This window comes from Agelaius phoeniceus, chromosome 2 (genome assembly GCF_051311805.1).
Source record: "Agelaius phoeniceus isolate bAgePho1 chromosome 2, bAgePho1.hap1, whole genome shotgun sequence".
Lineage (NCBI taxonomy): Eukaryota > Metazoa > Chordata > Aves > Passeriformes > Icteridae > Agelaius > Agelaius phoeniceus.
Window position 1 is genome coordinate 10918221 of NC_135266.1, and position 22418 is coordinate 10940638.

The 22418-nt window shown below is 37.0% G+C and overlaps 1 protein-coding gene across 10 annotated transcripts in view; it reads left to right on the forward strand.

Annotated features, from left to right (window-relative positions):
- Window positions 1–22418, forward strand: part of DMD (dystrophin) — a 1046004-nt gene that overhangs the window by 534286 nt on the left and 489300 nt on the right. The gene's annotated exons all lie outside the window — the stretch shown is intronic.

The window sequence follows — 22418 nt, forward strand, 5'->3', positions numbered from 1 at the left end:
ATATTGATGCTCATAGACTATTTGGGGGTTTACTACTTTGATGATAAAGTGGCTTTGTTTTGTAATATTTTCCAAGTTTTTTTCAGTATGGTTTAATCTCAAAATAGGACATGAAGTGCATAGTGTTTTTCAAGTTTATTTGGGAAGTGTTTTAGCAAACAAACAGTACCCCAGCTACTGTAGATTTCTAGTGGTATGTATGTTAGACAAATGTTTGTGGCAGCATGCATTACTGCTTAAAAAGTTTCCACCTGACAATAACTGAGAACCTTCTTTAGGAAAAAAAGTACAGAATGCTTGTTTTCCCCAATCTTTAAATATTTCTTTTCAAATAAGCTTCTTTTGAAATTTAGTATGTAATTTTTGTCTTAAAATTGCATGCATTACCCCAGGCTGTTGGGGTGGTTTTTTTCTGCTCTTTCTTGCAGAAGTATTTGACAGTTATTACCATGCATTTTCCAATCTGAGGTTAGAGTAAGTTAAAACCCAAGCTGATATCAGATGAATTTTTCATTTTAAATTAGGTGTTCCAGGTAATAACATGAAGAAAAAGTATGATTTTTTGCATGCCACTGTTAGCATAGTTCATAGAAAGTATGAAAAGAGATTATATATTTTAATAATTAAATGACTTATGGAATTGCAGATTGATATTTTCAATGGTTTTTCATTACAGTTTCTGCCATTGAGGCAATGTGAGGGCTTTGAGAAAGATGGAGTGCTGTAATTACCAGGTGCACATGTTCATTAATCCTTCCTAGCTAGAAAAAGCTTCAAGTTCTTTTCCAGTGGCATATTCGTAAAGCTATAAATATCTGAATTGTGTCAGCCAAGAAGTCACACAGAATGGAGGCTCTTTTTGAGTTCAATTTCATGCACTGTTGCTTTGGTCTTGTGAGGGAGTGCTTTGCATTCTTCATGATGGATATTTGTCTTCTTCCTCATAAAAGTTCAGAAAACAAACAGTTATGTCATAGATTATTTAGTCTCAAGTATGTGTGAATAAATTAAGACAAGTATTCCTGAGCATAAAAACATGTAAAAATAGCTTTTTTAAGTGGAGACGAAACTGAGGAGTTGCTAAGATAAATTTAAATCCTAAACATAACATTTTAGTAAACAAACTAGGAAAGCTAGAGTTTAGAGTTAGGAAAAAGGATGTTAGAGGAACATCTACAATACTCTGCATTGTTTTTTTCCTTTATCTATATACTGGCAGGTTAAATAGCATGGTGATTGAATACTGCAGTTTTATTCTCTGACTTCCTTTTAAATACTCTGATATAATTGTCAGTCTTTAACTTCATATGAACAGAAAGATTAGTAAATCCATTTGTATCTCTGTCTATTTCCTTGAGGATGTCTATACATAAGCATTTTGGTATTGTATTTAATTACAGAGCATTAAAGATAATTTTCATCAGATGTTATTTTTAATAGATATTTGAAGCATGCCATGGCATCTTTAAAATGTCTTTATATAATTTCTCTATGAACATGCATATATGTGTGTGCACCTTTGGAAAATATTATTGTTAGCATTTACTGGAACTGCACTGAGATGTTGATTTTACAGTCAACTCCCTGTCTTCAACCTACAATTTGACATATAGGACTGTTTCAGGACTACACATCAATTTGGTTGAAAAGCACTAAACTGTCTATTTCCTTCAGTCACAACTCTCAGTAATTTTAGACTCTCTTAGAAGTTCAGCATTAAGGTCTCTTTTGATTGCAAAATTATTCAGCTTTTTTTCTTTTCTTTTCTTACAATGAGCTCAGAAAATCTCAAATAACAGGGATTGAGAAGAGGTCATACCTTGCTTGCACATGAAAATGGTAGTTGTTATAAAAAATAAGCTTGAAAGAAGGTACAGATGTTGCCTGTAGATAGTGCACTTCATTCACATTACCAGCCTGCATGAATTGCTGAGATCCAGTGCTTCCCTCCTGTCCTACAAAAGTGGGTAAAGACCAAGTGTTTTGGTTTTTTTATTTTCCTCAAATAAGAAAAAAACAAACAAACAAAAAAAAATCCCCAGTATAGTGTGTCTCGGCATGATTCAGAGTAGAATGCATCCAGAGGGTGAAATGGCAGAGGCTGGTGCCGTGCCTGGGCTCGCAGGTTGGGGAGATGAGCCTCCCCTCCTCCCCTGAGGGAGCTGTCCAGCAGCAGCCCAGAGCCCACTGCCCTCATCCCCTCGTCTCACAGCTTTGGGCAAACATGAAATAATTACGTCTCAGGATGTTCCCTTCCAGGGAGCTGTGAGTCAGATAGGAAATATATTACCTGGTGTGGATCATGGGCAACTTCTTTAATGGTTTGTGGGATTTGGGGAATGGGTTCAGATCACCCTGTCAGACAGTGTCTCAGTGCAGCTTCTTGACAGGTAGCATTAGGGTAAAGTAACAGTGACATGGTTTAGCCTAATGTTCGTATATTAAATAGCATATTTTTTGATAAAGATATTGTACTGGCTTTGCATGGCAAGGTTTTGGTAGCACAGGGGTACAGGAATGACTCCTGTGAGAAGCTGCCAGAAGTTTGCCCCATGTCCAACTGAGTCAGTGTCAGCTGGCTCCAAGATGGACCCACCACTGGCCAAGGCTGAGCCCATCAGGGACAGTGGTTGCACCTCTGAGATAATATATTTAAGGAGGGGGAAAAAATTCTGTGCAACAGCAGCTGGCAGAGAAAGGTGAGAATGTGAGAACAACTCTAACTCACCAAGATCAGTGAGTGAGGAAGGAGGGGGAGGAAGTGCTCCAGGCATCAGAGCAGAGATTCCCCTGCAACCCGTGGTGGAGACCATGGTGAGCCAGCTGTGCCCCTGCTGCCCATGGTAATTAATTGAGCTAATTTCCCCAATGTTTGTTTCTATAGCCCATGACAGTTAATTGGTGAGTGATCTCTCCATATCCTTATCTCAGCCCAAGAGACTTAAATTTATCTCACCTTCCTGGCTGAGGAGTTAGGAGATAGAGTGACTTTGGTGGGCACCTGGCATCCAGTCAGAGGCAACCCACCAGAGGTATGTATTTATCAATATACTTTTGTTTCTTGCATAGAAACTTTTGTTTTTCCATTGTTGTATTGATTATTTCAAGGAATATGTCTTTTTCATACCAACAGTCTCTTTGCCTACCTCATTTTGGTAGGGGTTTAAAATTATTTTTAGCTTAGTAACGATTTGATTATTTCTCCCTGGTAACAACAACCTGTGGCAAGACTAAAACCACATTTAGGCACAACTTTTTTCAGGTTCACCAGTTCTAATGATTTGCAGGGAAATTCCCCTTCCCTTCCCTTCCCTTCCCTTCCCTTCCCTTCCCTTCCCTTCCCTTCCCTTCCCTTCCCTTCCCTTCCCTTCCCTTCCCTTCCCTTCCCTTCCCTTCCCTTCCCTTCCCTTCCCTTCCCTTCCCTTCCCTTCCCTTCCCTTCCCTTCCCTTCCCTTCCCTTCCCTTCCCTTCCCTTCCCTTCCCTTCCCTTCCCTTCCCTTCCCTTCCCTTCCCTTCCCTTCCCTTCCCTTCCCTTCCCTGTTGAATTCTGGGCTGCAGGTGCCCATTTCTGGCTCATGTCCCATCTCACCCACCAGCACACCCAAGACCTCCCGGGCCAGGGCTGCTCTCAATCTGTTCATCCCCCAGTCTGTGTTGTTACCAGGGGTTGCTGGTATCTTCATCTCATTCTTTCCCTTCTTGATGTTATCTCGATTTTCTTCTCTACTTTTGGTTTTGGCCACTAGTGGTGACTGGCTAGGTGTCTTAGTCTTGGTTCATCAGAAAACAGCTAAGACATTGCTGCTACATCCAGCATGCATTTAAGGAAGATTAATGATGTTTTAGTGAAACTATATTCTGTCTTGGATACATTTTATTGATTTATTTTATTTCTTTTTGTTTTCTTCTCTTTACTCATTTAAAAAAAAGTTTGATAGGACAGATGAATACACACTTTTGCATTTTTGTACTTATGGACAGCATAACAACTGTAAAATTAGCTGAAATTATTTATGGGTGAATAGAGTCTTCCTGATGTTTTTTCATAGATTCTAATTTTCCTGCCTCATCTTCCAAAATGCTGACTATTTACTCAAAGCTCCATGTCAGGACAGAATGAGAAATTATATTGTGCAGAAAGCAGTAAAACACCTTCACATTATGTTAAGTACACTGGTTAGCAGGCTGGTGCAATTTCATTGATGGACATTGAGTATGGGGTGAATTTGATCAAGTTAGAGTGGTTTAATAAATGACCATGCCTTTTGCAAAGTAATGTTTTTTTAGTCTAACTTCTGTGTAGCCAGTAATGCAAATTTGCATTGCCTCTAGCAAAAGAAGGAGCTCAAGCTCAGTCTCTTACTTTTTGGATGAATGTAACTTAATCTCTAGGCTATAACACAATAAGGGAGGGCCCTGTTTTTAAGAGAAAAATGGGAGCCATAATTGCTTTTTGCAAGAAACCCAATTCTATCATTTTGTGTTAGGCATATTCTGAGAAAACGTATGGGTTAAGCCCCCATTTTTGGCACTTAGTGCAGCCTGCATTTTACATGGCAGTAGCAGGATGCATGTGCAGGATTAGCCTGTCTGTACAACCAAATGGCAGCCTTGAATATTTCTGGGTAAAATCTGAGATCTGGACTCTGGTTGTGCAGAGGCATGTGGTAGTCATCAGACTTTTCAGCTATGTTGAAATGTTAGTATGCATTATTGTCAATACATAATTATTTTCAGATGCATTTTTTCTGCACAAGGGTAGAAAGGAATATAGATAGTATGATTTTGGATGCCAGAAGAAGATTGTAATTGGTAATATCACATACATCTGCTTCTTTTCTCGTAGATTTTGCTTCTGTTTTGAACAACTTACTGAAATTCTGCTATATATGTATGGCACTTTTTTTGTGGGTTTTTTTGGGTTTTTTTAAGCCTTTGGTTTTATTTCATTACTCATTTGCTTAGTGTTTCTTCTTTGTCGTCTTACCAACCTTTGAAGCTTATGGTACAGCATTAACCACAAGAATTTTTCTTCCTTCTTGACAAAATCATTAAGCTAAGAGGCCAAGGCCTTTTGCTACCTGTGTTGTGATAAAAGCTGTGCTTATAATGTAGTAAATGTGATGACCTTGGTCTACTAATGGTAGCAAAGTAACCACCATATTACACATCCCAGTATGGACTGTAAAGCAATCAATAAGGTTTTTTTAGTGGTTTGTAACAAGTGCTTTGTATCAACAGCCTTGATGTTAGTGGGCAATATCTGGGCTCTGAGTGTCTTTGTGGATGACCATGACCAGCCTGATGCGTATTTGGATCATCCAACATCTGCACCTACCTCGATTTCAGAGAAACAGCTGCTGTCCCCAGCTCTCTGACAATCAGTGCTGTCAGGAAACCTCTGCTAAGTTTCTATGCCCAAGTCAGAATAGAACCAAAAGGGAAAAAACCCTCTTTTTTCAGCTCTCCTTTATTCACTTTAGGAAGTGAAAACATTGTGATCCTTTCCTCATCTTGCCCTGTCCCTTCTCATCACTTGCCTTAGTTTTAACATGGATACAGGTTGGAGGAACTGCCATCTCAAAGCCTCATGCCTTTCTGTCCATCACCTATTAGCTTTTTTGTTGCTTCTGGGAATGAAGATGAGCACCAACATAAAAAAAAAAAAAATCTGTAGAGGCTGAACCACTCATAAATATCATTAGAAGTTCTTAAACATCTAAATTTGCACTTTCAGTGTCCTTGACACTGCCTCCAGAAGTACAGATATACTGTTTGGAGACCATATACTCTGGACTTTCTCTCAAGTGGAATAGAGAAGATAAAATCTATGCCATATATTCCATATGCAAAGCAATTTTACCTTATTTCATCCTTTTTTATCATATGACAGCTTTTAAATTTTTTTTTTAACAGAAAGAGGCTACTCTTCACACCTTAGCAGTAAGAGGAGCAGATTGCATTTTAAAAAAATTTCTCTGTAATATTAGTGAAGTAGCCAAGATGAGTGATGTGCTAATGCCTATAAAAATTTTATATATTTGTTCATATAAAATGATGCTTATTTCAATACAAATTTTAGTTAATAAACACAATATTAGCAATATGATGAAAGCAGCAAGGTGAGAAAAGACAGGAAGCAGATGTGAGATCCACTGAGGGCTTTCTCTTGACCTGGGGCATTATTCTTGACAGAGTTACAGGACAGATGCAAAGCTGAAGTAGCAGGTACATGCTTTCTCTTGTGTTGTCTCCTTCTGCAATATGTTATCTGGTAAATTGTAGTCTCCCCTTTTGTGTTTATTTTATAGAGATTAAAAGGTGTTGGAGATTTTGTGAACGAGTTAAGAATTGTATAGGACTATAAATTTTACACGAGTTAAGGAAATGTAAAGTCAGAGATTTATCAGACATCCTTATGCCAAATTATATTTATAGATAGAACTTTTATATGTTTAATTTACTTACAGCTTTGACATTAGTGGAACCTTAGCAATTTCTCCCTCTTCCAGTTCTCAAGCTATATGTTGATAATGAATGTAGTCTTTATGGAGAACTAATCACCATATTTCTAAAATCTGTGAATATTTTTATATCTTTTTTTTTAAGTAATTATAAATTAGAATGCTTTATTCCACTTTTTTTTTTTTCCTTATGTATATTAAATGTTTTAAAATGTGAGAATCATGGAAAAATTGGTCATACAGACTCTTGACCATATTTTGAGATTATTTTTTCCTCCTAGAACCTTACAGGGAAACAGCACAGCCACTGAATGTCAGCAGTAGCATGCTCTGCTGAACTTAAAACACCTCTGCTTTCTATTTTCATGAGAACCAGTGGGTTTGATGCCAAAGAAGTTTAACTGATACTAAATATAGCATCAGTTAGAGGGCATATCTAGTAACATTACAGTGAGCTTCAAATGCTACCGTCATTCATAAGATTTTCTAGTCTATTTTATGACTTGCACATTCTGAAAGAGTTGCTCTTATTATTCATGACAAGAAATCCTAAGATCAGCAATTTCTTGACCACGACCCACTTTTAGCAAAAAGAGCAGACTAGAATTTGTTCTCATGTCTCTACTGCCTAACCCCTTTATTATTGCAACATTTCATGCAGTGCTGCCTTAGGATTTCCCTTGCCTCCTGCTCCCTGTGTGTTCTCTATTTCTTATGGGACATAAAGGCTTTAATAGTGGCTGAATGATAGAAGTGAAAGTTTATTCATCCCAACATAGATTTTGTCTTTATGGTTTGACCAGTTTAGAAATGCAGTTAAATATGCTTCCACAGTATGCAATGCATGACCTACTGGCCATTTCAGTTTTTCCTTTTGGAAAGATGATGTTCAGTTTACTCTCCTGCTCCTTGCTGTAATGTGGAAATAAGCTGCTACAGATGGTACACATGACACTGTAAGTAATCTTTTTAGAAACACAAAATGATATATTTCTTTAATATGAATTAATTTCTAGATGATACTTTCTGATCTCTAAGCAGAAGAGTCTTTAAGATTTTAATGAGGCTTTTCATTACAGGCTTCAAATGAAACATATCTACCAATCTTGTTCATATGCTTTATGAATGTGTAGTTTGGAAGAAAATATATATATTTCAAAGTTTTCTAAGCATCTAATGATTTTATTTTTTATTTTTATTTTTAATATTTTTTAATGATTTATAGCATTCAGGGAAATACTATTCTCATGACTTGATTGATTAATCAGTTACTTTGATTTTTGTGTCCTAAGCATCTTGAAGTTAGGAAACTGTACTTAAGTGTTATGTGCTTTGTTTTGTTCCATTTGTTGTTGTAAAAAGGGAAAAAAGAAATGCTCCTGTCAGCAAAATGAAGTCTAGATTTTCTTCTTATATTTAGACCATAAGAGGAATCAAATCCCTTGTTTCTTGATCTTAGGCTCAGTGTAATATTTTTTCTGCTGAACATCACAATTACTTAAAGCTATTGATCTTGTCAGTGTACTCAACCACTGTTTGCAGAGATGTTTCTCTTCAACAGCATTAAAAATTTTAGCTTCCTGATTTATTTTCTTACACATAGCATGAAAATTAATAATTAAGGAACCCTAGACACAGTAATTTTTATTTGATTGGAGTTTATAATGCTGCCTTAGTAAATCATGATTCTGTGGTTAAAATGAAATGATTTTTCCCCTGCAAGCATGCTAAATGTTCTTCTGACTTCAGTTGAACTTAAATATGCATATGAACAGGAGGGAATGAGTGATGTGGCTGAAGAAGCAAAGGGTACTACATCTTGAAAATACACATAATTAAAGAATCAGAGCACAGCAAAGTCAGCTTTAAGGAAGCCTGAGGATGGCAGAATGGGACTAGAGGAAAATGCAAGATTTACTATAGCACATATGGAAAATCTGTGACAAGAAAGAACCTTAAAAGAGCTGTCTGAAACTCTAGCAGGCTGAGGTCGGAGTGGCATCACAGTGGAGGAAAAGATGTGGAGGGCTGCATAATGTTCTGCCTTCCAGCTAGTTGACTGGTGATGAATCAAGGATTGATCATCTGAGAGTGCTGACCCTGAGGATGACTTAGATGGAAGGGATCCCATATTTCATGTTGGAAAGACAGAGTCTTAACAGTATGAAGCTAAACAGATATTCAATAGATCACCAGGGCAAAATGTCCCTTTTCTGATCTGTCTTGTACCATCTTGGTCATTCCAAGAGAGGTAGCACTCCTCTCAAAGGAACTCCATAGCTCCTGATCCTGCAGTATGGAAAATACCAGGCAGACAGGAACAGCTTCCTTAGCCCCTTGTCTTCAGGAGACCATTTTATTGTTCTTGGAGCTGCATGTGTAAATAACTGCTAAATAAAGCGTGTTTAGTTTCATATTGACTTGGAGCACACTGATCTGCGAAACGGAACATTTGTATTTCATTTAAAATTGTTTACTACTTCTACACAAGAGAGCTATGTAGGCTGTGAAGGGATTGTTGATGAGGACATAGTGAGGCCTGTGTTACATTTTGAGAATAATGCTGAACTTTTTGACTGTAAACTCTACCCGTCAAGAATATAAACAGGGTTGTGCGGCAGCTGCAGATTGCATCTGGCCTGCATAAGCATATTTAGACAAATTGTGCATGATTTGCATGTTTTTATTTGAAACCTCTATCGCCCATTATACAGCATTTTCCTGTAATACTGGGCTGTAGCCAGGCAAAGAGAATGAGGAAGCTGTGGAGAGGCAATCAGATATTTAAAGGGCTGGGCCACAGGGATCCCCATCTAGATTATTTCAATAAGCTGGATAAAATTTTGTAACTCCAGAAAATTTAGAAAGTGATTCATAAGGTTTACATGTCTGTGCGCAAAGTGTGGAATGAAGACTATAATTGAATGCAAGTGTGCATTATTCATCCCTCAGAGATGCTTGCATGCCTGGTTTTTGCTTCCATTCTCCAGGATGATGTATCTGAAAAAGAGAACTGAGGTGGGAAAATAAGAAGAAGGAAGAACACCTTGGTGCTGTGAGAAGTAGGTTAGAGTCCTGAATTGTTAGTGGGGTGTAAGCCAAGAAAGGATGGAAATTAGATGTCAATGAAATAAAGATTTTAGTTTGTGTTTAGTGGTGTACAATGGAGGCAGAAAGGAAAGAAATACATGCTCCAAAACAAGAAGATGAAAACACTGTTTTTTGATGTCCACTTTCTCAGAGGGGATAAAGGAAGGAGACAACACAGAATATGAAGGGCAGGTAAATATCTGCCTTTGGAGGTTGGGCAAAGTTATCTTTGTGTATGGGAAAGGTGTTCCTGGAAAGAGGTAATATCAAAATGTATCTTGAGTCCAAGACAGAAAGGGGAGATAGATGAGTGTTTTGGTAAAATGCTAAAGCCAAGAAGTTGTTACTTCACAACTGTTAACTCACAGGAATGTTAGGGAATAGAGAACATGGGATTTCTCAAGTCCTACTCTGTCCATCAACTTAAAGTCAACTGCTGTGCAGCTAACATCAGTCTTGCATAAATATATCTACACACATTGCAGTATTCTGCTTATTCCTTTCTCATCTAGAAGTTATGTTTCACTGTTTTTGGATGACTCTGCCTAAGTTGCTTATGGCACCCATCTAAAAGTTGCAAGTAAATGACTGAACCAAAAAAACCCCTCTCTTTAATAGCTTGACTAAAACTGTTGTGCCATTACTGTTACTTGGTCTCTCAAGTCGTTTTTATTCAGGCTACTGCAGTATTTATGCTCCAATTTACAAGGGATGAAATTAGCTTTTCTTTTTACTGATTTTTTGTTTTGTTTTGTTTTTCTCCAGCTGGAGGGCTGAACCTCTTAGCTGTGGTGCATCAAAAATGCATCCAGTATTAACATCTGCCTAGTCTCATCATTTCACCCCTGTGATGGATCCTATGAGTTGTCCAGAGCCTTGCACTGGAACTACCCTCACCTTTCCCTTTGTAGTGAGTGTAACAAAAGACATCAAACAATCCCCAGTCTTTAAAGTTAAATGTATTAGACCACAAACTAATAAGCTAGAATCAGATGGCTTTTAAGAAAAGTCAGATCTACTGAGACAGATGAAAAAAAAATACATAAAAGAAAATCTCTTTGGTTACTGTGTGATTGTGGGTTGGTCCTTTCCTGCATCCTTCCCTATAGGTCCCATGGCTTTCTGTGTCTTCTTAGCTGAATGAACTCTAAAATAGCCCTCAGGGTTCTTAGGAAGCTTCCTTTTCCTCTCGTCTTTGGGCAGAAAAGAAACCTGCTCACTGCTGATAGCACAACCCAAGTCCACTCGAAGGCTTGCAGTTTGCTCTCTTCTGGTTGCCTTCAGTGTTGGCTGTGTCTATTTGCCCTGCTCTGCACCCTGAAGTTTCAATTCAGGCCCTCTGGGGAGTCAAGCAGCCTGCATTTTTCCTGAACAGTGAAAGCACAGTTCTGCAGCCAGCACCCTGCAAGAGGATTTCTTCCACACTGCCCAGCTTGTCTTGCTTTTAAAGCAGTGTAGTACATGGTACATGCCCAGTAAGTTTTACAGCAGCAAACAAACACTGCTGCCATCTGTTACATACACCCTCATACAAGATAAGGCTGTTTATATACATATATTTTATATCACATACTTATAGACTGTAGACACCAATGAAGTTAAGGGTTTTGATAGTGTTTAATGTTAAGTTGGGCATTTTTGAGAAGTTTGGAACAGATCAGCAGGGTGCCTAAGGTACAGGGAAAGATAAAGCACCTAAAATCCTGGCGTTGATCAGAGTATGTGTCCATAACATACACAGGAGTACAACACATGGGAGATACTGATCTATGGGAAAAGAGGGAAATGCAGGAAAGCAAGCAGAGTTGATAAATGTGCGAATGAAAATCTGGAAAGTATAAGAGGAGCAATAAGTGGAATAAAGGCCCCAGAGTACAAGGGAATACTTCACAACAAGATTTGAGAAAAGGATTATTCTAGGTAGTGAGTTTTCCTAAGGTTGTACAAAAAATTGCCTAGAGGGCAGAGAGAGATTCCTTTCTGACTGGTGAGATTAAGAGAAGTAATTTAGGTAAAAAATTGGTATTTTTTAGTTTCAGGAAAAGATGGTACCCTGATAAAAGTAATTTAATAAATTATAAAAAAAAAAAACCTAAAAAACCAAAAAAACCAAACAACAATATGCAGTTTTGTCTCTTCAAAGTAGAACAAAGAGAACTGTTTGAAGAAAGACGTAGTCTGAGAAGAGAACTGTAGGGAAGTGTAAAGGGATTTAAGATGCTACTTATAACTATTTTAACAGATCATATGGATCTTGAAGTTTATTGGCATCTCAGTAGAGCCATTTGTAAGATTATTTGAGATTTTAACTGCAATTTAAACAACCATCAGATTACACTACACTTATTTATAGCACCTAGAGCTTTTGAGACTCTAGCGACACTGGAAACTTTACAGCTGAACTCTCCCTCAAGAGGAGATTTTAACTGTGCTGATACTCTTTTTCCAAGTGTGAAACAAACAAAAAACCCTATGTCTTTCCTGAAGGCAGGTAATATTCTGCCTGCAGGAGCAAAAGCCTGAGAAAATACCTTTTTCCTTGCTGTCCCCCAGGAGGGACTCTACACCACTTATCTTACTAATAACTTACGACATGTACAAATGTGTATCACTTTGGGTTCGTGTGGATGCTGCACCCTCTCAGGCAGTTAACTCCAATATAAAAATACCTTCCTGAATCCCATTGTGGACACTGCTGGTTCTTCATTTTCCTCTTGGAAAAACTTCACACCTTGCTCCATATGGTAGAAATGCACTCCATAGGAAGCAGCAACCATAGAATAAAACTTAGTGCTAGCATTTGAAGTGGGGTAAGTCTGTACCCCTTAGGCTCTTCCATATAACAGCTAAATGCAAATTTACATTTATAACTGTATTAATTTAATTATTATTATGAATTTCTCAAATCTATCAAGCAGTGGGAAGGAAAATCACCTTTTGCAGTGGGAATTCGACCTTCACAGAATTCGTATGTGGAACAGCAACAGTCCATCTCCTTTTCAGAAATCTTTTCCTTATGCTATTGTTGAGACAAAAGAGAGAACCCCACAACAAACCTATTTATGTGCTTCTTTTTTCATAGGCCCCAAATGGAGGCTGTGCCTTGCTGAGATTCCTCCTTGCCCGGGGCAGGCATCGTGCATGTGAAGGTGACAGGCACTGAACCCTTTGATTTGTTCAGCCTCTCAGCAGAGATCAGCTCCAGCCATAGCACTCCTCTCCTTTTCCAGCATGAAGTCAAATAGATTCGTTTAAACCTTCAAAATTACCTATTTGCTTTGCAACAGGCAGCAGAGAAGAGGAATGCTCGTTTAGTCAGGCACTGATCTCAGTGGGGGAGCAGCAGTTTGCTGTTCCCCCTGAATGCAAAAGTGCATTTAATCTACCTTGAGAGATGTGGAGAGCTGCAGCTCCACAGTTCCTTTAGACAGCCAGAAATGTGGGCTGCTACTGAAAGCCACAGTCCCACCCCTTTCTTTGTGCTGGAAGTGCTTTGCTCGCTGCTGTAGGATGAGTAGCATTAGCAAACTGGAATTAATTTCCCGGATAAAAAATAACCTTTTATTAAATCTGTCTGAAAACTAACCAGGGGAAGAAGGGTATGGATCCACATGGCTGTAGGAGTGCTAGTGCTGGCACGAGGGAGTGGGGTGAATGGTGCCTTGCAGTACCTTGTGCTTGCCTTCCTGGGACAGGGCGCTCCCCAGGAGCCTTGGGCATTTTCAGAAGTCTGCAGGAGCAGCCTCAAAAAACCACGTGCACTGGTCTTATCAGATCAGTTTCAGTAGCTGCTGTCTCAATCCAGTTATTCTCTGAAAGGGCAATGAGAGACTTACTGAGCATGACTCCTGTGTGTGAAAGGACCAATTTACTCATTTAAAGTACCATCACTGTGAAGTGGTTCTCCCCTTCTTCTGTTGTTTTATTAGCAACATTCATCACCATATTCTCTGCATAGATAAGGTAATTTAATGTGTCCTTTGAAAAGGGTAATAGAATAGAATATTACTTTAATAAACAATAAAACCCTTCTCATGATTTTTAAAATAAGGATGCTCTCTTTTCTTGAGCTAATATTCAACAATAGAATTGGTAATAATAAAACACATGCTTAAGAATATAATCCTTCATGCAGCAGGTTAAAGTAAACAAAAGTCCTGTTGTTATTTCTTTGAGTTGTTTAATTTCCCTTCTGGACTGTGTATCAACAAAAAGATCCCCAGAGATGCTGAAGGTAGGAAAAGTAATATACATAATCAGTATTTTAATTTCAGGGCACAAGAGCATATTTTCATTGCACTAAAACCTTGTATACAATTTTTGTACTTTTAAAAACAAAACACCAAGATGTGGATATGGGAGAGAAACAATTGAGTGTATTAATTAGCAGCCATAAGAAAGGAGCATCAATAATAAAAAGATAATTTACATATTTTAAGTTAAGGCATCTGATACGTAAAAATTTTTCTTGATGTTTCCTGTGGATGGTTTGGGGTTTTTGTTTTGCTTTTTTTTCGGATATGTCCAATATCTTAATTTTGGTAATTATAAAGTAAACCAGTGGAAACCAAAGTGAGCCTAAACATATGAAATAGTTTGCTTTTAATTCTGAATTCTGCACAATTCACACAAAAAACCCAAGCACCTTGCCTAATCCCTAGGTCCAGGTAATAAATTTTATTCTCTTGTAAAACAATGAAGCAGAAATTAGCCTCAGTTTTTCAGATCTGTGATATCCAACCTTAATTTTCAATTGAAGTTTTGCAGCCTAGGAAACAGAATGGCTTGTATAGTTCATAAAAATAAAGATCAGGTCTTTGAGGCCAATCATTCTACTGTATGTCTGTTACATTGGGATTGGCTGCTGAATCTTCTATTGGTGGAAGAATCTTCTATGTCTTTGTATTACCAAATCAGCTCTTGCATTTCACCTTTATAACCTTCCTTGTTATTTCCATTTATTTGTGTCTTCATGATGTTTGTCAGATGCAATTCTGTAAGGAATAAATGAAAACTGTGCAGAAAAGGCAAAGTAAAGCAAGGACTTGTCTATCAAGATCTGCAGATTGGTGGACATTTAAATAACAATGTATGCAATTTTCCTTTTGGCAATCATATCCCATGTTGAAAAATACCTTCTGTTAATCCCATTTTTGTGCATGTCAGTAAAACTTGAATCAAACCAGGAGCAGATATTGAATAGAATTTATTTGAAAGTTCACATGAGGATGTAACAGAAGGAAGGTTCACCTCACACTCAGAACTGGTGCATTGTTGTAGCAGTAATGTAAGTATGAATCATTGTGTAACATTTGAAGTAATAAGATTTGCTAAAAAAATAATCCTGAAACCTGGATTTAAACCTGTAAAATGGTTAAAACGTGTATTTTGTGTTGTAAAAAGGGTTTATAGAAGCCAGTTAATATGGTATTGTTTTAATTTTTTACAAAGATCAAAGCTTTGGCCTGTGGCATTACAAGAATATGTCAGAGGCTTTTAAGAAAAATTAGAAAAGACCAGCAAACATTTTTATGGCACTGGCAACAATGGTGGTACTGTGAAAAACATTTCAAGTTTTGTAATTTTTTTAGTATGATATGCATCTTTTGCACAAAATCCAAAGTTTTAACAGTGCCTTTATTTTGCACATTAAATTTTTATAATTGATACTATTAAAATATATGTTAGAAAAACCCACCCCACTAAACAAGTTCAGCCAACAAACTGATTCTCATCAGCCAGTGTTCCACAGGAAGTAGTGAGCAAGTATTTAGGCACCTTTCTGCAAATACTCAGAGTTCCACAAAAAATACAGATTTGTTCTGATTGAAGGCAATCAGACCTTTCTCTATACGTGTTTCATACCCTTTAGTGATGGGTGATGTCTATCCAAGTATCCATGAGAAAATAAAAGGAAAATATTTTCATTTCCACATTATGGAATAATACATTAAAACTGATGATTCTGTCTGACCCAACATCATATGAGCTGAATTCTTTCATGGGACCACTTCTAATTATATAATAATTCAGTAATTCACTTTACCCCTTCCTTGTACACCTTGAGAAATTAGGTTGTGGTTCTGAGGGAATGTGAAAGCAAGATTCTGAAGAAAAAGAAAGAGTGAGAGAACAGGATGTTTTGAAATTAAAAGAAGTATGTGAAAATGGATTGTTGTTTTTAATTAGTCTTCTAACCTTAATTATATAGGGGCCTTGAATTTTTTAGAAGTTCAAAGTAGTTTTGTTCACTTCAGTTCCATTTGCAAACTGCAGGAATTAAAAAAAAAAAGAAAAAAAAAGGAATGCAGGAAATCTGAGTTTTGCTGTTTTCTTTTGTGCTGTTAACTGGTAAACACATGGCAGCAGTGTGACCAGGCACCAACAAAGGTTTGGAGTTTCCTGTGCTGTACCAACATGATCAGAGGCAATAGACCATTTGAATTGGTTATTCCCCGTTACTCATCACTGGTCGCACCATATCTCACATAAGGTATCCGGTGTGGGGATGCCCAGTGCAAGAGTGATGTTGACAGAAAACAGCATTCAGGGGTCACCAAGGTGGTCAGTAAGGTGTGGAGCCCTCACTCTGTGAGGAGAGGCTGTGGGATTGGGGTTTGCAGAGCCTGGAGGGGGGACAGCTGTGGGAAACCCCAGCAGCCACCAAACCTTCCTTACAGGGAGAGAGAGACAGGCAGGAGAACACAGGACCCTGATCATGAATTGTGAAAAATGAGCATGACTGGATATAAGGAAAAACTATCCTCACAGAAGTAATTAAGCACTGTACCAGAGTGCTCAGAGATATTGGGATGTTTGGTCTTGTAAGTGGAGTTTGATATGCAATCAAACTAGATAAGTAGATCACATGTCTATGCATTTGAAGTGAAGGAATATAACTTCTGAGGTGTATTTGCCTGGAGTCAGAAATGGAAAACCAAACCTTTGCAGACCAGGTCGCTCTTTCTGTGGACTCTCATTTTCTTTAATAAGTGGAGGAAGAGAGAATGAGCTGAAAGGATAGTCTTGAGTTCTGACATATGACTAAGAAAATTACAGTGAAGTTGATAGCATGGTGTGTTTGTATTAAAATAAGGAATTAATAATCCTCTTTGATTATGACTCCATATTTTGCAGGGAGATACTATGATTATTATTATTTTTAATCTCAATTTCTGAAGTAATTTTGAGTTACTGAGTTATCTATATTTCTAAATTCCAAGTGATATTTCAAGGTGCATAGTTAGGCTATAAATGTGTATTTTTTTTCCTCCAAATAACATTTTGGATGAAAAGTGACTGACTGTCATGATACACAGCATATGAAATTTCCTTTTCCCTGCTGAAGTGGAAAAAGTGGTAAACCCCACCTATGACCTCATGTTAACACTGTACATTCAGTTCAGGCTTCAGTTAATTCCTGGGAATCTTACCTTCAGGTCCAGTGCACACAGCAAGAGCTTTCCACTGGTAAAGAGTGACATGGTGTCATTCACTGAGGATCAAAAGGAAAGAGTGGGCTTTTTTACTTCGTGTCTCAAATTCTTAGCATACATGCCTGAGCCAGATTTTCAATGAAGTAAACTAGATTTCACAGAAGAAAAGCAAGCAAATCAAGTTTGAAACTGTAATCCTATGGTCTTGTGCAGTCTTTATTTCATGGAAGTAACCTTCAATTCAAAGAAAAAAAAAAGCTGTGTCACCCCTCATAGAACCCTAAATATATTCTGGGTCAGTTCTCATTCAACTTTGCCATCTGGGTCAATAATAATATTTTTTGTAAGACCAGAATTCTAAAGAACTCTAGAGTTAAGAAAGAAAAACAAAAAGTCAACAAATCCCCAGAACCTGGATCCTTACCTGTGCAACTCTGCTGTAGTTCCACATTTGTTTTTTCTTTTCTGATAAATTTTTTCTTAGTTTTGAAACATCATTTTGCAGCAGGCTACTTTTTATTTCTTTTACGAATTAGCATTCTCACAAGGAATTTTAAAGCTAGCAATGGATTAATTATAAGGTAGAGGCTTTTGTTTTTTGTTTAGCCTACATTTAATCAAAGCAGAGGTCAAGGCTGTGGTAAAAGATATTTGAGATGCATACCCAGAATTCAAAAGCACACACACTGGCACATCATAGTGAAAAATTTGAAACATTCATTTGAATTAAGATACCTCTGATGTGTATTTGAGAGAAATAATTGAAGTAAGTGAATTTTTAGAATTTTTCAGTTAATTTATGACAAAGATAACTTTGCATAATTTATATTTAATGGTTATCTGAAGGAAAGTTTTATGTCTTACCCATTTTTTCCCTAGTATTTTTATTTTTTATGAAGAATACTTATGTTTCAGTAAATTCAGACAAGTCTACCCATGTTTACTTCTGTGAAACTGCTTGCTTACTTCAGTCTGCAGCAGTAGATGGTCATTAACTGGTCCAACATGTGTAATGACTGATTTAATAGCAAAAGACAAACAGCACCATATCTGTTTTGTTGTATGTCAACATTGGTATTAGCAAGGACAGCATCATAAATATCCTAATGCTTTCTTGCCAATTATTTGATCAGAGATATTATACAGAGAATCAGACTCAATTATTTTCATGTAAATCTAGGGCTCTGGAGTCTGCAGAATCTCCACTTTCAGAATGCCTTTTTCAGTGAAGACATTCTTTGAAATCATTTACTCAGAACTGTTCAGCCAAAAAATTGGAACAATATATACTTTTGTTTTTTCTTTAGCTATAATTATAAAGAATTATGCAATAATACTATATATATATAATATGCAATATAATTATAAAGAATTATGCAAACTGCATTAGGCAATATTGATTAGAATTCAAATGTGCCAGAGTCAAATATATATTTTAAGTTCCAAATTATCAGAACAGTACTGGAATAATACATCTTTCTTGAAAGACATGTATCTATGTATCCCATGTGTTCAGCCTTTGCCTTGACTTTGAACTGACCTTGTAAGTAAGTCTTGTTCTTGGACAGGAGCTTGACTTTAAAAAGCAGATCATAACCCGAATGCTCTACCTCCACTGGAGGGACCTTGCAAAAAGTCTTGAGTGACAGTCTAATTAAATTCTCTGGATAGGGTGGTCTATTAAATGTTCTTATTCTCTTCTAATTACTGCCAAAACCCACAGTACCTACTCAGATGGCTTTAAAAGTTTGCTTTGCAAATAGAACATATGCACAACAGGAGCTGGGAAGACATCTTCACAAGTGCAAAATATTCAGATCTTCCATGTGATAAAACATGAGTCTCCCTGAACCTCAAGAGCAGACCTGTTCTCTTGTATAAATTATTGTTTCTGAAAACTAGGGCATTTCCACATACTAAAAAAAATTAATTCACTCTTATAAGCAAAACCTTTAAAAATTCCAGACCTATCTTGTAGGAAGTTAGATGTTTATTTAGAATGTATTTATGCATATAAATATGTCCTATTTTAAGGAAATATTGACCACATTCTAAAACCAGTAAATATTCACAGCCATAATGAAATGGAATGTGACAGCCACTAACTACAGAAGGTATGTTAGAAACAAACCCAAGTGCTTCAGGTGAGTTTTGAAAAAACTAGAAATGGCAGAGGGGATACATAGTTGCAATTTGCTCTTGTTGCTGTGCTGTTGATGCACTCGGTTACAGTATTAGTTTCATTTTATATGCATGGAAATGTGTTATATGCATGAACATCTCTCTCACATAGTCATCTTTAAACATCTACATCTCTCTTATGTGTTTTCCTTTGTGTTTTTGGTTTGGTTTGGTTTGGATTTTTTTCAAAATAGCTGACTTTCTTCTGATAAAGAGTGGATTATTAAAGATATTCTTTGTGATTTGTTTTAATGGCACTTTGTATTGTAGTGACTGCTTTAAAATGCTTATGGAATTTTATATCCAATTGAGCATCTTTATGCAAGGAGAAATTCTGAGAAATGTTTTCCTTGGTTTTGATATGCAAACCATAGTTCTTTTCTGAGGAATCAACTTTTCAAATCCTGATACAGGAACTTTAGGCAACTTTAGGCAACACTCTTTAGCAGTATTGTTTATATCCTGTTTATCTTTGCTGTGTTTGTTCCAAGTTGATCCAGGAGCCTTGTGGCACTTTTCTTTCAGGATTTAACCATTCTGTCTGTGAGCAGCTTCACTTACCTGATGTGACTTACAACTGGAAATCCATAGCAGAATGAATGTCTGTGACTGACACTACTAGTTGTGACTGAAGAAATGTGGCTACCAAATGTATAATTATACTGCAACCATTAAAAAACCATTTAAAACCATTAAACCCGTAAAATATGTTTTCCAAACTTATTCCTTCTTAGCCAAAAGGAACAACAATATAGTTTATATTGTTGTTTAAATGCAGCTATATTTGTAATTATCTTAGCACAGCTAAAGTTCAATTTTGGTTTACAATTGAAGCACTAGGACATGTCAAATATAGATAAGGAAAGGTTGAGAGAATTGGGATTGTTCATCCTAGGAAAGAGAAGGCTTTGGGGTAACCTTCCAGTTCCTGAATGGAGCCTACAAGAAAGATGGAGAGAGACTATTTGCAGCAGTATGTAGTGACAGGACAAGGGAGAATGGCTTCAGACTGAGAGTAGGATTAGATTAGAAAGGAATAAAGGAATAAGGAATGAGGAATAAATTCTTTACTGTTCAAATGGTGAGGCACTGAAGCAGGTTGCCCAGAGAAGCTGTGGATTCTACATTCCTGGAAGTGTTCAAGGCTGGAGGCAGCCCTGAGAAACCTGATCTAGTGAAAGGTACAGGAACTAGATGATCTTTAAGGTGCCTTCCAATCCAAGCCTTTCTATGATGCTTTAATAAGGGAAAACAAGTCATTTTGCATGACTGAAACATTTGGTTTGTACTCAACTTCCCACTTGTAAAGGATGGGTTTGTGTGGCAGAACATTAATACACAAACTGTATTGGAAAGCTTTTGCATTTCTGTGTTCCAAAAAGTATATTAAGCTTTTCCAAACTCCTTAGTATTCTAACAAATTGCTTCTCACCAAACAGAGACCATCATGGCAGCAAGCCCACGGAATGTGGCAAACATACAAACCAAACAATGCAGCTGGTTCAAAGAGCAACCTCAATTGAAAGTTTTTCTTGTTCCTTTTTGTAACCAAAAAATGTGGACTCATGTCCAAGTGTTTAAAAGTATGTAGCCCTAAACTCATATCAACCGCTGGCTAGAAACATTAAACAAGCAATTTTCCTCTTTTGTGAGAATTTAGGACTTAAAATTTTTGCTTTTGCTCAATAAGGATGAAAAAAACTCCTTTGTTGTGAAGTGTTGAGTAATTATATTTCATTTCAAATGTTTGTACATTTTCCCTAATTAAAATAACATGCATTTTAACTTATTTGAAAAAGCATGCTCGAAATGAGCAAAGGCATATTTACTAATTAAAAAAGATGAAACAGGACATCATTTCAACATAAGGGAGAGACTATAATACAGTAAAATCAATCATTCACTGCAACAAAGTCTCAGAGACATGGTAGAATCCCCATTGGTGGAGGTTTTTGAGCTGGGATAGGACAGGGTGCTTGATAATCTAATCAAGTCTCCCTTTCCCATGGAAGATTGGATTTTTTGAAGTCCCTTCTAATCTGTGCTGTTTTGTGATTCTGTGACACAGGCTAGTTTTAAAAGAAAATGTCAGGCTATTCCAGAGAGAAATTAATTGAAATTACTCCTTAACCATAGGAAATGTCCAGTTTTGTTAAATTTACTGTTCTGATGATTTATTTTTCCCAGTAACTCCAGCCAGCTGCTTTGAGTTTTAAACCTAGCTCTACATTTTGCTGTGTAGCCTAAAACAAATCAGTTTACTTCCCTATTCCCACTTTTCTTCATGATTAAAACAGAAATAGTATTTGATGCCTTTTCTGGAATTCTACAAAATCTTGAGAGTACTCGACAAACGCAAGCACTTGACAGAAAAATGGATGATAACATAGGGAGATGGTAGTATTTTCTTTTTCACCTTAAAAAGAGAACTTTTTCTTTTCTTTAATGGCTTCATGTCTTTTATTGTAAATGTGCCTTGTACTTCAAAGGCAAGGTTAATCATGATTCAGACTTTGAACAGTAAAAGGAAAAATTTTGGAGACCGTGTTTTGTAATGCTTCTTTGAAAGGTAGAAGCAGCAACAAAACAGGCCTACAAGACACCAGAGAATGTTCAGCTTCTTTTGCATAAATACCTAACAAAAAGAGGAAGAGGATTTTAATGTGATTTAGGTCAGTAATTTTTGTAATGGAAAGAGCCTTATCCTGCCAAGGAACACATGAGTATATAAGGAATTTCTCTACAGATTGCTATGGAGAAATGGACTAGAATGAAGATTTAGTGCTTTGCAAAATGAATATGGGCTTTATACATGAAGAAAAAAAATCCACACATTTTTAATTTAAAAAAGGATATTATATTTGATAGCTGGAAATAATATGTGAATATTTATTATTTTCTCCTACTGTTACCCATGCTTTTTTAACTGTCAGTCAGTGGTTACAGTATTTATGTTTGGGAGTTGGTGCAGTTCTTAGTGAGTCTCTCAAATCCTAAATCACAATTGCCCAGATTAGGGGATTGACTCAGAAATTGAACCTATTCTGGTGAATGTTACATGGCTTATTTTGTGTAGAAGTCAGGATATCAGAAGGAAGATATGGACTGAGGGTTTATATAACATTATGTTACTTCACAGCAGAGACAAAGATTTAGACCTGAGGACAAGGAAATGTTTCATGTCCCAGGCTGATGCTGTAGACTGAGAGCAGTGCCTGTTGCTTTTTGCTGTGGGATAGTAGAACAG